Source organism: Muntiacus reevesi, chromosome 19 (assembly GCF_963930625.1).
Source record: "Muntiacus reevesi chromosome 19, mMunRee1.1, whole genome shotgun sequence".
Lineage (NCBI taxonomy): Eukaryota > Metazoa > Chordata > Mammalia > Artiodactyla > Cervidae > Muntiacus > Muntiacus reevesi.
In genome coordinates, this window is record NC_089267.1 from 49,715,489 (window position 1) to 49,733,236 (window position 17,748).

Here is a 17,748-nt window from a genome sequence, read left to right on the forward strand (position 1 = left end):
AAAGTAGCTGTACTTTTTATTCATTTAGGATTTAAAAAAAAATTGACCAAGTTTTTAAAACTTAGCTTTACCTAAAGAATACCCAGGAGACTGATGCGCTTGTTACATTTTCTAATTCATAACAAATTAAATACCCTCTCCTAAAATTTAGGAGAGGATAACCTCTCTAGATTGAATTGAACCTCACAAAAATGAATCTTGTGTCAATATCAGTCCAGACACCAGTGCTGGAGAAACAGTGGACTAAGACCAAGACCAAAACCAGGCTGAATGGCTGCTCTCCATCTCCTCTCCCCAGTCTTGGCCTGCTGCATCTTACCACTGCAATGTTTATTGGGCATATGTGTGTTTGCGTGTTCATGCTTGAGTATCCACCTTCTCTGCGGGGAGGGAACAGTGTGATGGGGTAAGATGGGGAGGGAAAAGGCCAAGAGATTATGTCTTCATTGCAGCTTACAAAAAAGATAGGAACATCCAGAGAGTTGGTCTCTATGGACTTACCTGTAGACTTCACCATGGGCATGCTAAGGTGGAGGCAGCCAAAGCTAGTCATTGGATGGTTATCAGGGCACAGAGACACTTGTAGGGGGCACCCGCAACACAGACAGCAAGCTATGCTGGGGGATCGATTACTCTTCCCGCAGAAGTGAAGTGAAGTGAAAGTCATTCAGTCGTGTCCGACTCTTTGCGACCCCATGGACTATACAGTCCATGGAATTCTCCAGGCCATAACACTGGAGTGGGTAGCCTTTCCATTCTCCAGGGGGTCTTCCCAACCCAGGCATTGAACCCAGGTCTCCCACATTGCGGGTGGATTCTTTACCAACTGAGCCACAAGGGAAGCCCAAGAATACTGGAGTGGGTAGCCTATCCCTTCTCCAGGGGATCTTCCCGACCCAGGAATTGAACCAGAGTCTCTTGCATTGCAGGAGGGTTCTTTACCAACCGAGCTATCAGGGAAACCCACAGAGTCCCTCCTCTTGTCCAATTCTACCCCACTGAAGCAAAAGGATTGGCTTTAGAGCTTTGCCTCCACTGTGCACTGACTTAAACCATGTTTTGAATGTGACTAGTAACTACTGATTAAAAATATGATAATAAAATACTTCTGAGCCTAAAGCCTTGTTTCTAGATATACTCAAGATGTACCAAGTCCCGCACTTATATATATTTATCACTGCCCTGTTGGTGAAACCATGAGAAAGTGAAAGTGAAAGTCGCTCAGTCATGTCCGACTCTTTGCAACCCCGTGGACTATAAAGTCCATGGAATTCTCCAGGCCAGAATACTGGAGTGGATACCTTTCCTTTCTCCAGGGGATCTTCCCAACCCAGGGATCGAACCCAGGTCTCCCGCATTGCAGGCAGATTCTATACCAGCTGAGCCACAAGGGAAGCCTGAAACCATGAGAAGGATTTTAATAAAAAATCAACTCAAAATATCAACATCAAAACACAAAGTTTTTTTTAAAAATAATAACTTTGTTAGGGGACTTTCCAAATATATATATACACAATAATGGGAAGTAAAACATAATAAACCTCCATGTATCGGTTCCCCAGCTTCAAAACTTAACAATCATTTTCATCTATTCCTCCTTCTATTTTTTTACACGATTATAGAATTCTTCAGTATGTACCTCTGATGACATTTCTGTTTTATACGTAATTGTGATGTCATCATAACATCTAACATAATTAACAATAATTCTTTTATAGTATCTAATACTTAGTTTATAACCCGATTGTCCTGACTGTCTCAAGGGTTCTTTTCATAGGTGGTTTGGTCAAAATAGAAGGCAAAGTCTATTTTATTTTTCTTTTTTCTTTTTGTCCATACCTTGAAACATGTGGGATCTTAGCTCCCTGACCAGGGATCAAACCCTTGCCCCCTGCAGTGGAAGCACTGAGTGAGTACTAACCCCTGGATTGCCAGGGAGGTCCCATTTTGATCATGATTCTTTTATAATTGGCCCCCTGCTTTTTCATGAAATTGATTCGGTAGAGAAGGAAGATCATTTTTCTTACTGGCTGTTCAACATTCCAGATTTGACTGATTGTTTCCCTGAGGAAGTTTTTAAACTTAATCCTCTGTTGTATTTCCTATTAGGTCTAGAGGCTTGATTAGATTCAGAGTTAGGCAAGAAGACCTTATAGCGGTTCTGGGTACTGATTTTGTCTTATCATGAATTACATGTCTGGGTGTTGGATTTTTGGTTTTAATTTTTTTTTCTTGTTCTTTCTTACTTGTTCGCTTCCTCTCTTTGGCAAGATTCAAAATGATGCTTTATTTATTATCTTTGTCCAACAACAAAAAAAGTTGAGATTTACATAGACAAAATGACTAGGTGGAATACCAGTGATTCTGAGTCTCTTGGATAGTCTGTATTTGAAGGAAGCTTTTCCTGTTTCATACACAAAGGGATTGACTGTACAAGGGAAAATGTGTAAGATATGAACACTTAGGGATTACTGAATGTAAAATTACAAAAAGCCCATCACTAATTACTATATTTAGAAGCTAAATTATTACAAGTCAGGATGAAAATAGCTGAAATGTAATGAGTCATTTGCTAATTATTTAGCTTATGGATTTCCAATGCCATTTGCTTCCAGCTCTTTTCCTCTTCCTTAGGGAATTTTTGGTGGCATTTCACTGCCTTTTAACACCTCCAGAAACTACTGTATGCTGGTAACTAAGCATAAATTGTACATGTGGAGAGACACATAAGAGATTATGACTCAGGATCCGTGCTGTGTCATTGACTGAGATAAACAATGAGTGGATTGCACCAGAGTTGATTTTCAGGGCAGAAAGTAGTTCAAATTCTGATGGCTATGTAGCATGTTATCTATTGCTTGGTGAAGACATAGAAAGATAAACCATAAGGCCGATGAGCTCAGTGAAGAGATGCAGTGTACCACCACGCTGCTCAGGTACCAGAGGTGTTCAACCATGGGGCTAGCCCGTGGGTTTGCAGCCATAACTGTACCTGGGCAGCTTTTAAACTCACTGATGCTTGGACTCTACCCCAGAGCTGAGTCTGGGTCTCTGAGGGTGGTTTTCAGGTGTTGGTATTGTGTAGAAACTCTTCAAGTGATTCTAATATGCAGCCAGGGCTGAAAAGCTTCAGTCTAGCCAGCAAATAAGAGGTACTATTTGTAGGTCTTACTCTGTAAAAAGACTGTGCTGGAGGGACTTCCCTGGGGGCCCAGTGGTTAAGACTCTGTGCTCCCACTGCAGGGGGCCTGGGTCTGATCCCTGATTTGGGAACTAGATCCCACATGCCACAGCTGAGAGCCTGCATGCTGCACCTAAAAAAATCCTGCATGCCGCAACAAATATCTGGAGTGCTGCAACTAAGGCCTGGCACAGCAAAAAAAAAAAAAAAAGCTGTGCTGGAAATCTCTTGCACATAAGGAAAACGATGCTTGGAGAGATGGTCTTCATTCACTCTTTTGCTCTGAAGTGTTTCACACCATTCTGTCTGGATTCAGAGCTATGGCTTTTGAAACCTTTTTGAAAGTGACCCCAAGACAGACATGAAATTTACATCATAACTTAGAACACAGAAGATAATGAAACTAGTTTATCAAATAATCTTATTCAGTATGATGCACTCTGATATTTTTCATTTTGTTTAATTTAAAAAATACTGGTCAAGCAACTATGGAAGCCCATGCATCTAGAGACTGTGCTCCATAACAAGAGAAGCCACCCCAATAAGCCCGGACACCCCAACCAGAGAGTACAGCCCTGCTCACTGCAGCTCGAGAAAGCCCACATGCAGCAAGGAAGACCCAGCGCAGCCAAATAAATAAATAATTCTTAAAAAAAAATCCTGGTTAAAGTCTACTAAAATAATTTCATGACCTGCAGTTTGAAATACTCTCCTAAACCATGACAGTGCAGATTTCCTTACTGTCCAAATGTCCTTTCAGTCCAAACACATGGCAAGACCTTTTACCCATCCATGCCTTCATTTTGTTCTTTTCTGGCTGTGCCGGGTCTTAATTTAGACATGCCGGCTCCAGCTCCCTGAGCAGGGGTCAAAGCCAGACCCCTTGCATTAGGAGTGCAGAGTCTTAGCCACTGGACCACCAGGGAAGTCCCCTTCTGCATTTTTAAAAGACTGTCAAGTTGGTTCCTGGCTGGAAAGCATTTCTGAGACTACTTCAGCTCATTGTGTCTCTTATTTCAATGCCTATAGTTAACAGACTCATCATGCCTTTCTGTACACTACTGTGATATGCTGTGATGCTCTGAAAATTTGTCCTATATCATGGATGGTCATGTCTCCTTGATTAAATCTAACCTCTTGAGGGCAGTGATCATGTTATATGCTTTTACTTCTTTACTTTGTGAAATGTTTAGCACAGAGCAGGGTAGATCACAAACTCTGAAAACAGCCCTATGACCCTAGACAACTCAATCTCTGCTTTTAAATCTTCCTCCTTAAAATAAAGGGGGATGTTTTAGGTTAATCCTGAAGGTTCCTCTAGGTTTTTAAATCTATTTGTCTGGAATAGCTATGAACTAATTCCATAAACACAGAAATGAAGGAAGAATACATTAAACATTTTTATCAGCAACCAAATAGAAGTTCTTGTGTGGGAAGAAGGCTGAAATTATTTGGCATTTTTGATAGGCAAAATATAAACTCCTCCGTGCTATCTCTGAAAAGATAATGAAGAACTTATTGCAGTTTGGAAATAGGAGTTGGGCCCTGTGTCACTTGGATACTGAAATGTGATTATTCATAGGCTTCATTTCTTTTTAAAGTTGAATGTATATTCATGGATTCTTATATTATAATTGATTATATAATAACAAGGCTTAGCAATGAATGTGGGGTTGAGGCCATGTGGAGACAGAAGTAGCATGATTTAGGAAAAAAATTATTGAATACAATTACAGTTTAAATATTGGGGGTTTTTTTTGCAAGTGGTTTGTTAACATTCCTGAGGCCCTTCTGAGTGGTCTGAGGCCAAAGGATGTGACTGGTTGGGTCAGTTACTTGTATTCTTCTGAACCAGAGGCTATAGGGAGAGGGGCAGAGAGGTAGGTAGGTGCTATGTATGGGTGGGTGCATTGGGGAATGGGAGAGGTGGGGAATAGGCTGGCTCTAGACTCTACCTGTTTAATTTTCATCTTTGTTAACAACAGTGTGTCCTTTGGGGAACCTCCCCTTTCCTGCTCAGCCTATGTGGTTTGGATGTGTATTAGAGGGAAGGCACCAAATCTCTCTCTCTTGACCTTTCTCAGACCTAGGCAGATGACGAAACCTGGCAATGCATATTCCAGTCCATGGTTTTAATGGTTAGTTCAGAGATGGGCAGAGGATCTAAGTGAGCCCAGGGAGACTCATTCCTTGGCTTGCTTCCTTGTTAATGAGACCAATTGCTGAGGAGGTGGGAGGAGGAGAAAAGCCTGGGGCTGTAGGTTTAGGCCCTGATTAGAGAAGATAAAACCAGTGCAATGAAAGCACAACCATGATATGAAGAGAAATGAAGCCCCAACTTTGAACTCCTGGAGAAAAAAGAGAAGGGATTCTAAAACGCATTTTTTTTTTTTTTTTTTGGCCAGTTCTACTCTTGGGATTTCAACCTCCTTCAATGTAGGCTTTCAAAAATCAGTTTGATTTGGGTACCTGTTACATCTAACTATCCTGACAAAACAAGACTTGATCATGAAACCAGCATAGCTTCACTCTTTCTCGCTACTAACCTCCTCTCTCATCTTATCCTTTGGTCTGACAGCCCCTGTCTCCTGCTTTTATGAGGACCAAAATCGTTTCCTCTCCATCTGCCAAGAAAGTTTCCTCCAACCTTTTGTATATTACAAGTTCACATGTGCTTGTTTCACAGCTGCTGGTCGCAGGAGGGGAAGAAATGAGGTCCGGTCTCAGGCAACTGATTCCAGTGCCTTGGTGTGAATTAGAAAATACCTCTCCCCCAGAGTCTCCCCTTGCCCCTATTCTTTGCAGACCAGGCTGGACCTTAATCTTGAATTGCCTGCCCGCAGCCACCTCAGCCAGAGGACACTGCAGGGTACAAATAAGACAAACATCGGGCTAAGGCCTCAGTATGAGGAAGCAAGAGTTGGAGCCAAGGGGTGGAAAACAAGCGCTCTGCTGCCCACAGCCACTGTTTCTGGGGTCGCTGCCTGGGGCATTGATAGCTGCTGATGCTGGGGCTCTGGGCATCCCCACGCTGCGCACGTTCCATTTTGCTCTTAGCAGTGATCACAGATGTGGGTGAGACCTGGGCAAACAGTATCACTTGTCACTTGAAAGCAGCATCACCAGAAGCATTTCGATCTTAAGGAGATGTCTTTTCTGAGGGGCCTGCCAAGAATTCACTTGGGTGATCTCTACAGCCAGTCTTTGCTGTAAAGCGAAAAAGCCAGTGGTTCAAGAAGTCCAGTGGGAGGCCACCTGGCCACTGACTATCGGACGAAACAGCGCACATAGGAAAGCAGGGCGTTTAGCAAGTCTCCCATGCCTCACAGTAGTGGCACCTTCAGGGGTCAGTCTAGGGGCCCCTGAAATCTTTAGTAATTTCAGCCTCCTGCGCTCCCAGGGCTGGGGTGAGACTCTCCGGTCTGTTGGAGACAGAGGAAGAAAAAGCAGGCAACACGGGACGAAACGCAATTCCAGCGGGCAGTCTCCAGCGGCGCGCGTGGGCTTTGGGGGCGTAGGTGTGCGCGGCGCCGCGGAGGGGGCTGGAAGACAGGCCCCCCAAAAGGATGGGAGCGGTTCGGAGAAGGGGTGAAGTTCCACCACAGTCGCGGGGCGCCAGCCAACGGCGGGGCAGCCGGCCGGGGCCGGGTCCCCGCACTTGCCCTGTTTCTGCCCAGGCGGAGCGGCTGGCCGACCCGGCGGAAGGCGGGGGCGGCCCTCGGCGCCGCGGCGGGTCCTCCCGCCTGCCCCGCCCCCTCCCCCGGCCGCCGGCCCGAAACGCGGCGGGCGCCTTTAAGAGGGAGCTCGGTTGCCCCGGGGGCGGGAGCCCCTCGGCGGAGCGCTAGGCGGCGGCGCTCCCCGCGATGCTCCTCACTCTGCTCGCGCTCCCGCCGCGGCGCCGCCACCCTCGCCGCCGCCGCCGCCTCCGCCTGGAAGCGTCGTTTCTGCAGCCGGGGACAGAAGTGCCATGTCGGGAAAGTTCCGGGAGGGACTGGCCGGGGCCATGCTCCCCGGGCTCTCCTGCGGGCGCCCGCGCGCAGCCCTTCGTACGAGGTGAGGCGTGGGGTCCGCGGCCCCCGGGGCAGGGAGCCGTCCGCGGGCAGCGCTTCGATTCGCCGCGGTGGGAAGGGCTGTGGGGTCGGGCGGAGTGTGAGGCGGCGGACGAGGCCGCTGAGACCGAAGTTGTGCCGGAGGAGCTTGGGTTTTCGGGAAGGTTTTCACAGCTGGACTCGAGGGGTTTCGGCCGCCGGCGCCACTCGCTGGGGCCCGGCCGGGACTCGGGGGCCCCGCGCCCCGCCTCGCCTCCCAACGCCCCCTGCCCCGGCCGCTGCCCGCCCGAGCCGGGAGGCCTTCGAGGAAAGCGCTCGGCTGCAGGTCGGCCCGGAGTCTCTGCCCGGCTCCCGCCTCGAGATGCTGCGAAGTGCTGGGAGTGAGAGGAAGGGGATGGAACCCTCCTGAACTTTTACACTGCGGGCTCCTCACTCCGTAGGGATGCAGTCCACCTGGCTTGCCCGAGTCGGAGGACTCCTTCCAGCTCCAGCAGGTCGGAGAGATCGCCTTTTACATGTGGGTGAGCTCTCGGCGCTTGGTCCGTCTCTCAGCCTTCATCGGGCTTCAGCATTGCATAGATTTTAGTCCTCATTTCTCCGCCCCTTTTGGGAAAAAAAATTTTTTTTTTTTTTTTTTAATCCTGGAGGATTAGGGTGCTGAAATAAACAAGCAAACAAAACGACAAAACCCAACAATGCATTTTTATGAAATTTACCCCCAAGGCTGACTGAAATGTTCCAAGTGATCTTTTTAGTCCTCATGAAATATTTAGTCTTGATCTTAACACTTAGGAAAGGCAGGTATCCCTGTAGTAGGATGCAGTATTTTTTCTTTTTCTTTTTTTTGGTGGTGAGATGAGGTTTTAAGCATGTTTTGTTAAAGAAGGATTTTCTGTTGATTGGTGAATTTGGTTTTCATTATATCTTTTTAAGATAAATTAATATATTAATATAATTATATATTATAATTAAATATAATTAAGAAGACTCCAACTAATTTTAGAAGTAGTATTTCTAAGAATCTTAAGTAAACCCTCATATTTCTTGCATAATCCTTCTTGCTTCAGGCAGTTTTACTCTTGGGTAAGGTATGTAATAGATGTAATTATGGGATGAAACCTAATATGTAAGTTCATTTACTGCCCAAATGGCTAAGTTTTCTTTTTCCATGTATCCTGTGGGTAAAGGAAGCCCATTTTCTCACATTGCCAGTTCTCTTCCACACCTGTCTATCCCTGTTTCTGTCTTCACTCACATTCTGTACATCCCATGTCACATGCAGATCACAGGTTCGCTGATGCCAAGTCCTTTTATTTTGTGAAGCCAGATTTTAGTGATGTAATTGACTACATCCAGATTATTTTGAAAAATAATAGGATGTGGAAGCTTTAAAGAAAAGTGTCATGAAGTATTTTAAATTCTCAGGTATGTGCTTTACATGTAACTTGTATGTGGAAAAATGTGCTATGGAAATAGACAGGGGGTATGGTAGGAGACAACTTACTTGTAGTGGGGAAGTTTTGAAAGAAAATCATTCTAGAATAAACTTTAATATGCTAGTTTTTGTTTGCGATATAGATTTTCATTTCTGAGGACAGTTTTGTCACTCTGCTGTCAAATATGTTAAAACCTTAAAAAAAGAACTCTTCTTCTCAAGCATTTTCTGAAAATTTGTAGCAAACTAAGCATTCTTGGAAAAAATTTGCTTAGAAAAAGTCACATACTTAAAACCCACACTGCAGTTACTATTTTGCCTTAAGTTTTCAGGACGCCAGGCAAGAAAATACTGCATTCAGAAAGAATTGGGGATTCTAAGGTGGATGTGACTTATTTCCTAGAACTGTGTGAATTAATATTAGCACCTTGAGATTTGGTATACGATTTATTTGATTGAGATGATGGTTTTGTGAATAATTCTTTTTGAAACTAAACATATATTCACATATGTATCACATATACATATCACAAAATTCATATCATTCTGTAGATGTGGGTATTCATATATTTCTGTATCTCTGTATATCCATAAGAGGGTAAATTGTTCAGGGACTCAGTAATACTCCTGCACTAAGAATAGCAGATCTAAAAGATCAGAAGCTGAACATGTTTCTTGCTAGGGCTTGTCACTGACTTTAGCGATTTCATCAGTATCAGATAAGTTAAAAGATACTGTGTTTTCCAGCACATTCTTGTTCTCACACCAGGCTTGCGCCAGGGAGCCATATTCCAGTGGTCCTAACTCCATATTTTTAAAATGGACTGAGTTATCATACAGTTGGTTGATTGAACCAGGCTTTTCTTAAGTTTCAGTAATCTATCTTCAGTAGAGGAATCCTGGCAAAATTTAGCTTGTCAATATAGCGTTTTCTTCTTCTAATTACTTTCAAGCATTCCCTGTTGGTCTGGGACTTGGAGAGTAGACCTCAATGGCATGGGAGATAAACCTTGGGTCAGTTTTGGTGCTCTCGTTTGTGAAATGATATCTTGAGTATTTGATATGAGAGAGATACCCATTTTTACCTGGGAAAATAATACATTTGATACAGTGCTCCAATCTCAGTAAGCAAAACCTTGAAATATTTCTTATCATGTTCCACAGTTGAAGCTGCTGAATCTCAGCATATGTATGAAAATTAGAAATGAAATTATTTTTTAGACATTTTTTTCATTTGCTGGGCATTTACCAGGAATGAGCTTATATTTGCTGCAAATGTCCTTTACTTTGTTGCTTGTGGCAATTTTTTCTTTTTCCTTATTTTTTTTTTTTTGCTACTGTGATGTGTATCAGAGAAGGCAATGGCAACCCACTCCAGTACTCTTGCCTGGGAAATCCCATGGACGGAGGAGCCTAGTAGGCTGCAGTCCATGGGGTCCTGAAGAGTTAGACATGACTGAGTGACTTCACTTTCACTTTTCACTTTCATGCACTGGAGGAGGAAATGGCAACCCACTCCAGTGTTCTAGCCTGGAGAATCCCAGGGACGGGAGCCTGGTGGGCTGCCATCTATGGGGTCGCACAGAGTCGGACACGACCGCCGTGACTCAGTTGCAGCGATGTGTATATTTAGAATGAGCTCTTAGTATTTACTTGAAATGGACAGTGCTGTGTTTCACAGAGTTTATTTTGTGTCTTTTCAGCTTAAAAAATAACATTTGAAATGTTTGACTACACATGTGAGATCACAGACTTTCAGAATGATGGGATCTTGTTCCATTACAGTTTCAGTTTCCTGGGAATTTTCTGTTTAAGGTCAGACGCGGCCCTGATTTGAACTGGATGATCCACAAAATAAGTACTTTTGCAACCACAAAATGTGGAGAACATTCCAAATAATTTGCAGTGTGGGTAGCCCAACATGCTTTAGTGTTTAGTTGGCTTGAGGCAGTGTGCCATGCTTGTAAAAAATGGTTTTTGAAGCTGACAGCAAGCTGTTTCACTCTTTGAGTTTGACACTTAGGATAAAGTGCCTTTTAGCCTCTGTGCCAGTAAATATGGACAGGATTGGCATTATTAATAAAAGTACTTTAGTCCCCATTTCTGTATAGTAGATTCAGAAAACTCAAGCATGAAATAGCTTAATATACTGGGAAACTCATTCATGTTCATTCAAAATGTAATGAAGGTTTGAGAAGGTTGGATTTTAACAGAGCTTTCAAGTCCTGAGCAAAAGAGTATATATTTGCAGTTAGGAGGATCATCTAGTGGTCACTCTATTGAAATTAATAATGACACTATTATTAACAGTATTTCCTTTGAGTGATAAACCTTCCAGGCCGAACTTTGATTAAAAACATCCCCACTGTGTCAGTCACCTAGCATATATATTAATTGATTCTTAATCATTTGAAACCCTCATATGTCATTGTAGTCATAAACTTTAGGTACCTTTGGTTTTTGACTGAAGCCTCTTGATTAACTTCTTTTCTATCAATTGATGGAGCCCAGTCTACATCATTAAAGCTGCTTTTTTTTTCTTTTGGGCTGTACTGGATCTTCTATTAGTAGTTGGAGTAGGTAGGTTTCGTTGCCTTGGGGCAAGTGGGATCTTAATTCCCAAACCAGGGATTGAATCTGTGTCCCCTTTATTAGAAGAGGGATTCTTAATCACTGGACCACCAGGGAAGCCCCTTCATTAAAGCATTTTAAAATACGTTACACAATTTTTTTTTTTTTTTTTTAAAACATGAAAATGTCTAAGGATTTGCTTTGGGGAGGGAGTGCAGAAGTGACATGATTCGATTCTGTTTTGTAGCTCTTACCTTCTAAAGGAAGGTATTTTCACCTCTTTATTTTTTTTTAAGCAAAAACAAATGCATAGGTAATTTTAGAGAAAGAACATTTGCAGGCATTTAAAGATGCTTGAAGTTTCAATCAAAATAAGGGTTTCAGCTCAGAGTTACCTAAGAATAAGTTAAAGTGTGTACCAGGTGTTCATTACGGTTTCTGGCTGAGAGTGTCTGCTGCTGATCTAAGTTGGGATCCTGGGAAGCTATAGATTCAAAGAGAGTTGAAATGAAAAGGGGCTAAATCCAGGCATAGCATCTATTGCCTTCCAGAGCAAAAAATATTTGCCTGAGTGTGTACTTCTAATAAAATCAACTTGTCATCCTTTTAGCTTGTTTTTTCCGTTACCTCCAGGCTATAAATGAAATATGGTGTCTTCCATTTCTAAAGTTTCACACTGTTCAGCACTAGCTTTTAAGACTCTGAGCTTGTTCCCAGCACTTTCCAAATGTTTTCCCTTCTTTTTTATTCAGTTCTTTAATGATACATTATGAGTTTTGAATCGAAAGTTCCTCCATCTTCCTTAATAGGCCTTGGTTGAATTTACTTCTACTTAAAAGTGCAGTGATGTTAGTCACTTCTCATTTTTTGTGTCTGTATTTCATGTATAGTTGCTCTTGTAAGGTTTCAAAACTTTATTCTTTATTCGTATGCATGAAAAATTTAGAAAATCCAGGCAGGCCAGAAAAGGAAAAGAAGCATTACACCTATTAACATTATATATATATTTTATGTGCATAAAGAAAAACCTTTCATTTTCTTAAAATGATACTTTACTTACTATTTTGTTTCTTTTAAGCTTTCATACAAAGATGAATCACATCCCATATCATAGAATCATCTTCTGTAACATGTTTTTTGAATACTAAATGGTATTTTGTTCTGTGGCTGTGTATCATGTTTCATTGGAGATATGCTATAATATCAGGCAGTTTTTCCTTTTTTTAAATTGCTGATATATAGCAGTAAATATCTTAAAGCTTAGTTTTTGTATATATTTATGGTTATTCCCTTTGAGTAAAACCCTAGAAGTAGAATTTTGGGATAGGGATAAAGGGCACTGATGTTTTTCATTGACCTGAAGGCATTTTATTAGTCCCAATATAAAATCTGTAGAGTTCATCATAGCTTTCCTTGATTACCTTCTACGGTCTTTTTGTTTAGTATAATATGAAAGACTCAAGTCAGATTGCATTTGAACTCAGACCTGACTGACTAGGGCTTTATCCGAAGTAAATAATGCTAGGTATAATATTTACAAAAACTCAGCTATAAGGTACAGCCTCAACACCAAACCATCCAATAGTGCCCAGTTATAGCTATAAATGCTATTTCCACCTAAACAGGAATAGCAGTTGATAGCGTGCCCTGAGAGTTCTCTCTTATTCTTAAAAAAAAGTTTTAAAAACATGTTTATTTGACCTTGCTAGGTCTTAGCTGTGGCATGCAGGATCTTCGCTCTTCATTGCACCGCGTGGGATTTAATTCTCTGACCAGGGATCGAACTCAGGTCCCCTATGTTGGGGGCACAGATTTTTAGCCACTGCACCACCAAAGACGTCCCTCTCTTCACTTTCAGTCTCCTTACTATGTTACCATCTGAACTCCTGGCCATGTACAACGATATATCCATAGTTGCTGGATGGTACAGTAATTAAATATTGTTTCCTATGTAGCCGTCTCTAAGATTTAATGATTCTATTTTCTGCCCTTTGCTGCCAACAGCTCAACTCTTAATGTCCTCTGTGTGTTTATAACTCTATATCTGTATTTTATTTATTTATCTCTTTCTCACTCCCTGTCAGTAATAGAGAACTTCATCATAGCCAGAAATTACCTTTTGAAATCACATAAGTGTCCCTCTGACTACCACAAAAACATAGTCACTCCTGGGAACAATCTAAAGGATATAAAATGGGCAAAAGCTAAGAAAAGGACTTGTGTGAAAAACTCACGGATTGACAGTTTAGTGTAGAGAGAAATTCTCTTCTTCATTTTTATGACTGAAGTTATCTTTAGCTGTCAGACATGACCCTAATGATGGCAGAATGGCATTTGTATTTTCATGTACATTAAACAGAAAATAAATACACATACGCACACACTCCCAAACATGTTTTCTGGGTCAGTTGTTCTTTTTTCAGACAGTGTCTCCTCCGCTGTGTGGAGACCGTGTCCCTCCCTCCTTTTTCTAAGTCCTGCCGCGTCTCTGTCCCCTTTTTAGTGCTAGTTGCTCGGTTGTGTCCAACTCTTTGCGGCTGCACGGACTGTAGCCCGCCAGGCTCTGTGACCCCACGGACTGTAGCCTGCCAGGCTCCTCTGTCCATGGGTTTCTCCAGGCAAGAATACTGGAGTGGGTTGCTCTTTCTTTCTCCAGGGGATCTTCCTGACCCAGGAATTGAACCCAGGTCTCTGGCATTGCAGGCAGATTCTTTACCTCCTGGGTGCTTACCTGTTTTAGCATTTCAGAATAAATTTTTTGTTTAGATGAGTTATTGTTACATATTGTTATTATACTCAACTGTTCCCTTTAACTCTTCGTGGTATAGATATGTGGATGCATCTTTGGTTGTCATGAACAGTTATTAATAAAAAATATAAGAGGTTGAGAACCTCATCATTTATATTTCTTAGTACTCAGTTGCCGTGGGTTAGCTATAAAAACTTAGATACAGTGGCAAAGTGAAGTCAAATACAAAAACGACTGAAAAAAAAAAACCACTGAAGTAATAAACATGATTACCCTTGGGTAGTTTTTTCATTCATCAGATCATAAAACTAAGCTTTTAATATTTTCTGTGTTCCTTTTATGACATAACTTTTCTTTTGCATTCCAAGTTTTAAAATCTTTTTATCCTACTAATTTCTCTCGTCTTGCATAAGGACTCAACAGAATAGAAATGATCTCTGAGGCTCGTATAACAGAATCTCATTCTGGTAAGGTCTTTGCTCTTATCTGGATTCTAGGTTGGAATACAATTTTAGGAAAAGATCCTTCAGGTAATTTTTTTTTTAAGTGGATAGACAGGGAAGACTCACATGAAAAGCCTCATTGCATAACATAAAGCATCAATTTGCTTTGTGACCCTTGTAGAAAGGAAATTTTCTGTTTGTCTAATACAAACTTGAGACTTGGAGTGATCACTGCATTGAATGCTGTCCCTCCCAGTGTCTATGTTAAATTCTTATTCTGTTCAGTTCCAACATAATCAGTATTCTGCATATAAGGGGAACGTTCACCTTTGTTTCGTTAGCCATCAGATAAACTCTGTATTTGCACATTCTAGGGCGATGGTTCTTGCCATTACGAAATCTGTATTGAGTTCAGCTGCATGGCGCAGCTGTAAAGAATCCGCCTGCCAATACAGGAGAGGTAAGAGACCCGGGTTCCATCCCTGGGTTGGGAAGATCCTCTGGAGAAGGAAATGGCAACCCACTCCAGTATTCTTGCCTGAAAAACTCCATGGACAGAGGAGCCTGGTGGGCTACAGTCTATGGGGTTGCAGAGTCGAACATAACTGAGCACACATGTGCATGTGTGTACCCAAATACGCATATGCACACTCATACACCACTTTCAGATATCACTGTCATAGGCCAATCCAATGAGAACCAGGCGTGAATGAAGTATAATAAGACCGGAAGAACTCCACATAACTATAGACAGTGATGCTTACACAGCAGTATTTAGTGTTTTTTTCCTCACTTTTTTGTTTAAGAGGAAATCTAGGAATTTTAACTCTCATGATTGCGTGTACAGTTGACTTTGGGTAAGTGAATTCCCTGTGGTTCCTTGGTCTTAACTCCCATGTGTGAGTGAATCAGCGCTTTGTGAGCTTGCAGAGCGTTGCTGATGCTTTGGCGTTCGAGTGGCGGCCAGAGGACCTAGGGTCAGGTACCTACTGACTGGCACCGTCGTTGGGGCGCTACCAGTGGGGAACCCAGCCGCAGATGGCATCACCACCGAACCCCAGATTCATTCTCCCTTGGGATTTTGTGATGCACGATGAGGAATTGTTCTTTCATGTTTAGAATACCGCTATTTTATCAACTTATTATTTTATTTCTGAAGGTTCAAACTGAGCATTCCAGATTTTCTTTAAAAATGTTCTTTGCTAAGGCATGATTTTTTTGGTAGGGAGGGAGCATAGTAGGTATTGGGAGGGGATTTGCAGTACTTTGAATTTAGAATGACAATTATGTAACCATTTTTACTTAGATCAGTGCTTCCCTATTGTTGGATACACAGCAAACTTGATTGAAAATTAAAATTTAGAAATAATAGAAATGGAAATAAGGTTGTCTTAAAGAAGATAATTATTTTACTCATGAACTCCTTCCTTTATTCATGAAAGGATTTAGTGGAGAATCCTTCAGCTATCGAGGTTTCAAGAAACATTTTCTGGAATTTAAAATTATTTGTGAACAATTTGGTTTTAGAAGACTTTTTTAGGACCACATGCATTTAGTAAAATTTTATTCTTGTAGTGAAAGCTTCCTGCTTTTAGTCTTCATTTATTTTCTTTTACTTCTTACCCTGTTACCTACTTTATCCCACCCTTCAAAATAAACAAAGCAGAATAAAAAATAAACTATAACTTCAAAGTCAAAATATATAGGCATTTCTCAGAAATATTGCAGACTTGGTTCTAGACCACTGCAATTAAGTGAATATTTTTAATATAGTAAATCAAGTCATGGGATTTTTGGTTAGCCAGTGCATATAAAAGTTATGTTTATGTTATACTGTCGTCTGTTAAGTGTACAATAGCATGATGTCTAAAAAACAATGTGCTTAACTTAATTAAAAAATACTCTATTGCTAAAAAATGGGATGGGGAACCGGGATGGGGAATATGTGTAACGCTATGGCTGATTCATATCAATGTATGACAAAACCCACTGAAAAATAAAATTAAAAAAAAAAAAAAATAAACACACACACACACACAAAAATGTTAACCATCATCTGAGCCTTCAGCGAGTCATAGTCGTAGCACCAAAGGTCACTGATCACAGATCACCATAATGAATATACATGATAATATATATAATTATATAAGTAAAAGAATGGAAATATTGCAAAAATTACCAAAATGTGGCAGACATGAAGTGAACAGATACTGTTGGAAAAATGGCAGCAGTAGATAGACTTCCTTCAATTTGTAAAAGATGCAATATCTGCAAAGCCCAATAAAGCGAAGCAAAGTAAAGCAAGGTAGGCATAGGAGACCCGGGTTCGATCCCTGGGTTGGGAAGATCCCCTGGAGGAGGGCATGGCAACCCACTCCTGTACTCTTGCCTGGAGAATCCCATGGACAGAGGAGCCTGGTGGGCTACAGTCCATGGGGTCTCAAAGAGTCAGAAAGGTCTGAAGCGATTTAGCACACACACACAGGCCTGTACTAGTCTTCAGCCAAGTACTTTTGCATTTGTGCTAGTATGTAACATCATACTATCATAGGACCTAACATTTGAGAATGTTGGAAGAAAATATGGACAAATAAATGAGAAGTTATATTTTCTCTGTTTTCTACTCTTGGGGCACCCTCATCTTATAGCACAGGCAACAAGGTATAATCCTGTGGTTACTTTGTTTTGTTTGTTTGTTTTGTTTTTGTCTGTTTGGTATGAGTCAGTGTTCTCCAGAGAAATAGAACCGGTATGAGGTATATTTGATTTATTACAAGGGATTGGTTCACGTGATTATGGAGACTGAGAAGCCCCGTGGTTGGCCACCTACAGGCTGGAGACCCAAGAAGGCTGATGCTGCAGTTCTGAGCGCCTGAGGGATGCTGGTGTAAGTACCAGTTGGAGGGAGATGCTTGAAGTCTCAGCTCAAACAAGCAGAGTTCGAATCCCCGCTTCTCGACCTTTTTGATTTATTCAGGCCTTCAATGGATTGAGTGATATCTGCTCACTGTGGGGAGGGCAGTGTGCGTTCCTCAATCTAATAATCCAAATTCCAGTTTAATCTGGAGCAGCACCACAGACGCACCCAGAAATAATGTTTAATCCAGGCGCCCTGTGTCCTAGTGAGGTTAACATATAAAGCTAACCATTACGCTGAGTCTTCCCACTAGACTTGGGAGTCACGTGAGATGAGATATACCTGTTGTTTTTCATCGTATGCTGTGCTTCATCAGAAACTGGTGGACAGCAGATGCTTAATAATGATGTGATAAAGGAAGGGAATGAATGTAAAGAGTATATGTTAAGTTGAAAAGTATATG

The 17,748-nt window shown here is 41.8% G+C and overlaps 1 protein-coding gene across 1 annotated transcript in view; it reads left to right on the forward strand.

The window, feature by feature from the left end:
• Positions 1-6,960: 6,960 nt before the first annotated feature.
• Positions 6,961-17,748, forward strand: part of GPR63 (G protein-coupled receptor 63) — a 52,508-nt gene continuing 41,720 nt past the window's right edge. Inside the window, exon 1 of the mRNA XM_065911686.1 lies at positions 6,961-7,234. The gene's annotated coding sequence lies outside the window, so the exon portion shown is untranslated. The remainder of the gene's footprint in view (positions 7,235-17,748) is intronic.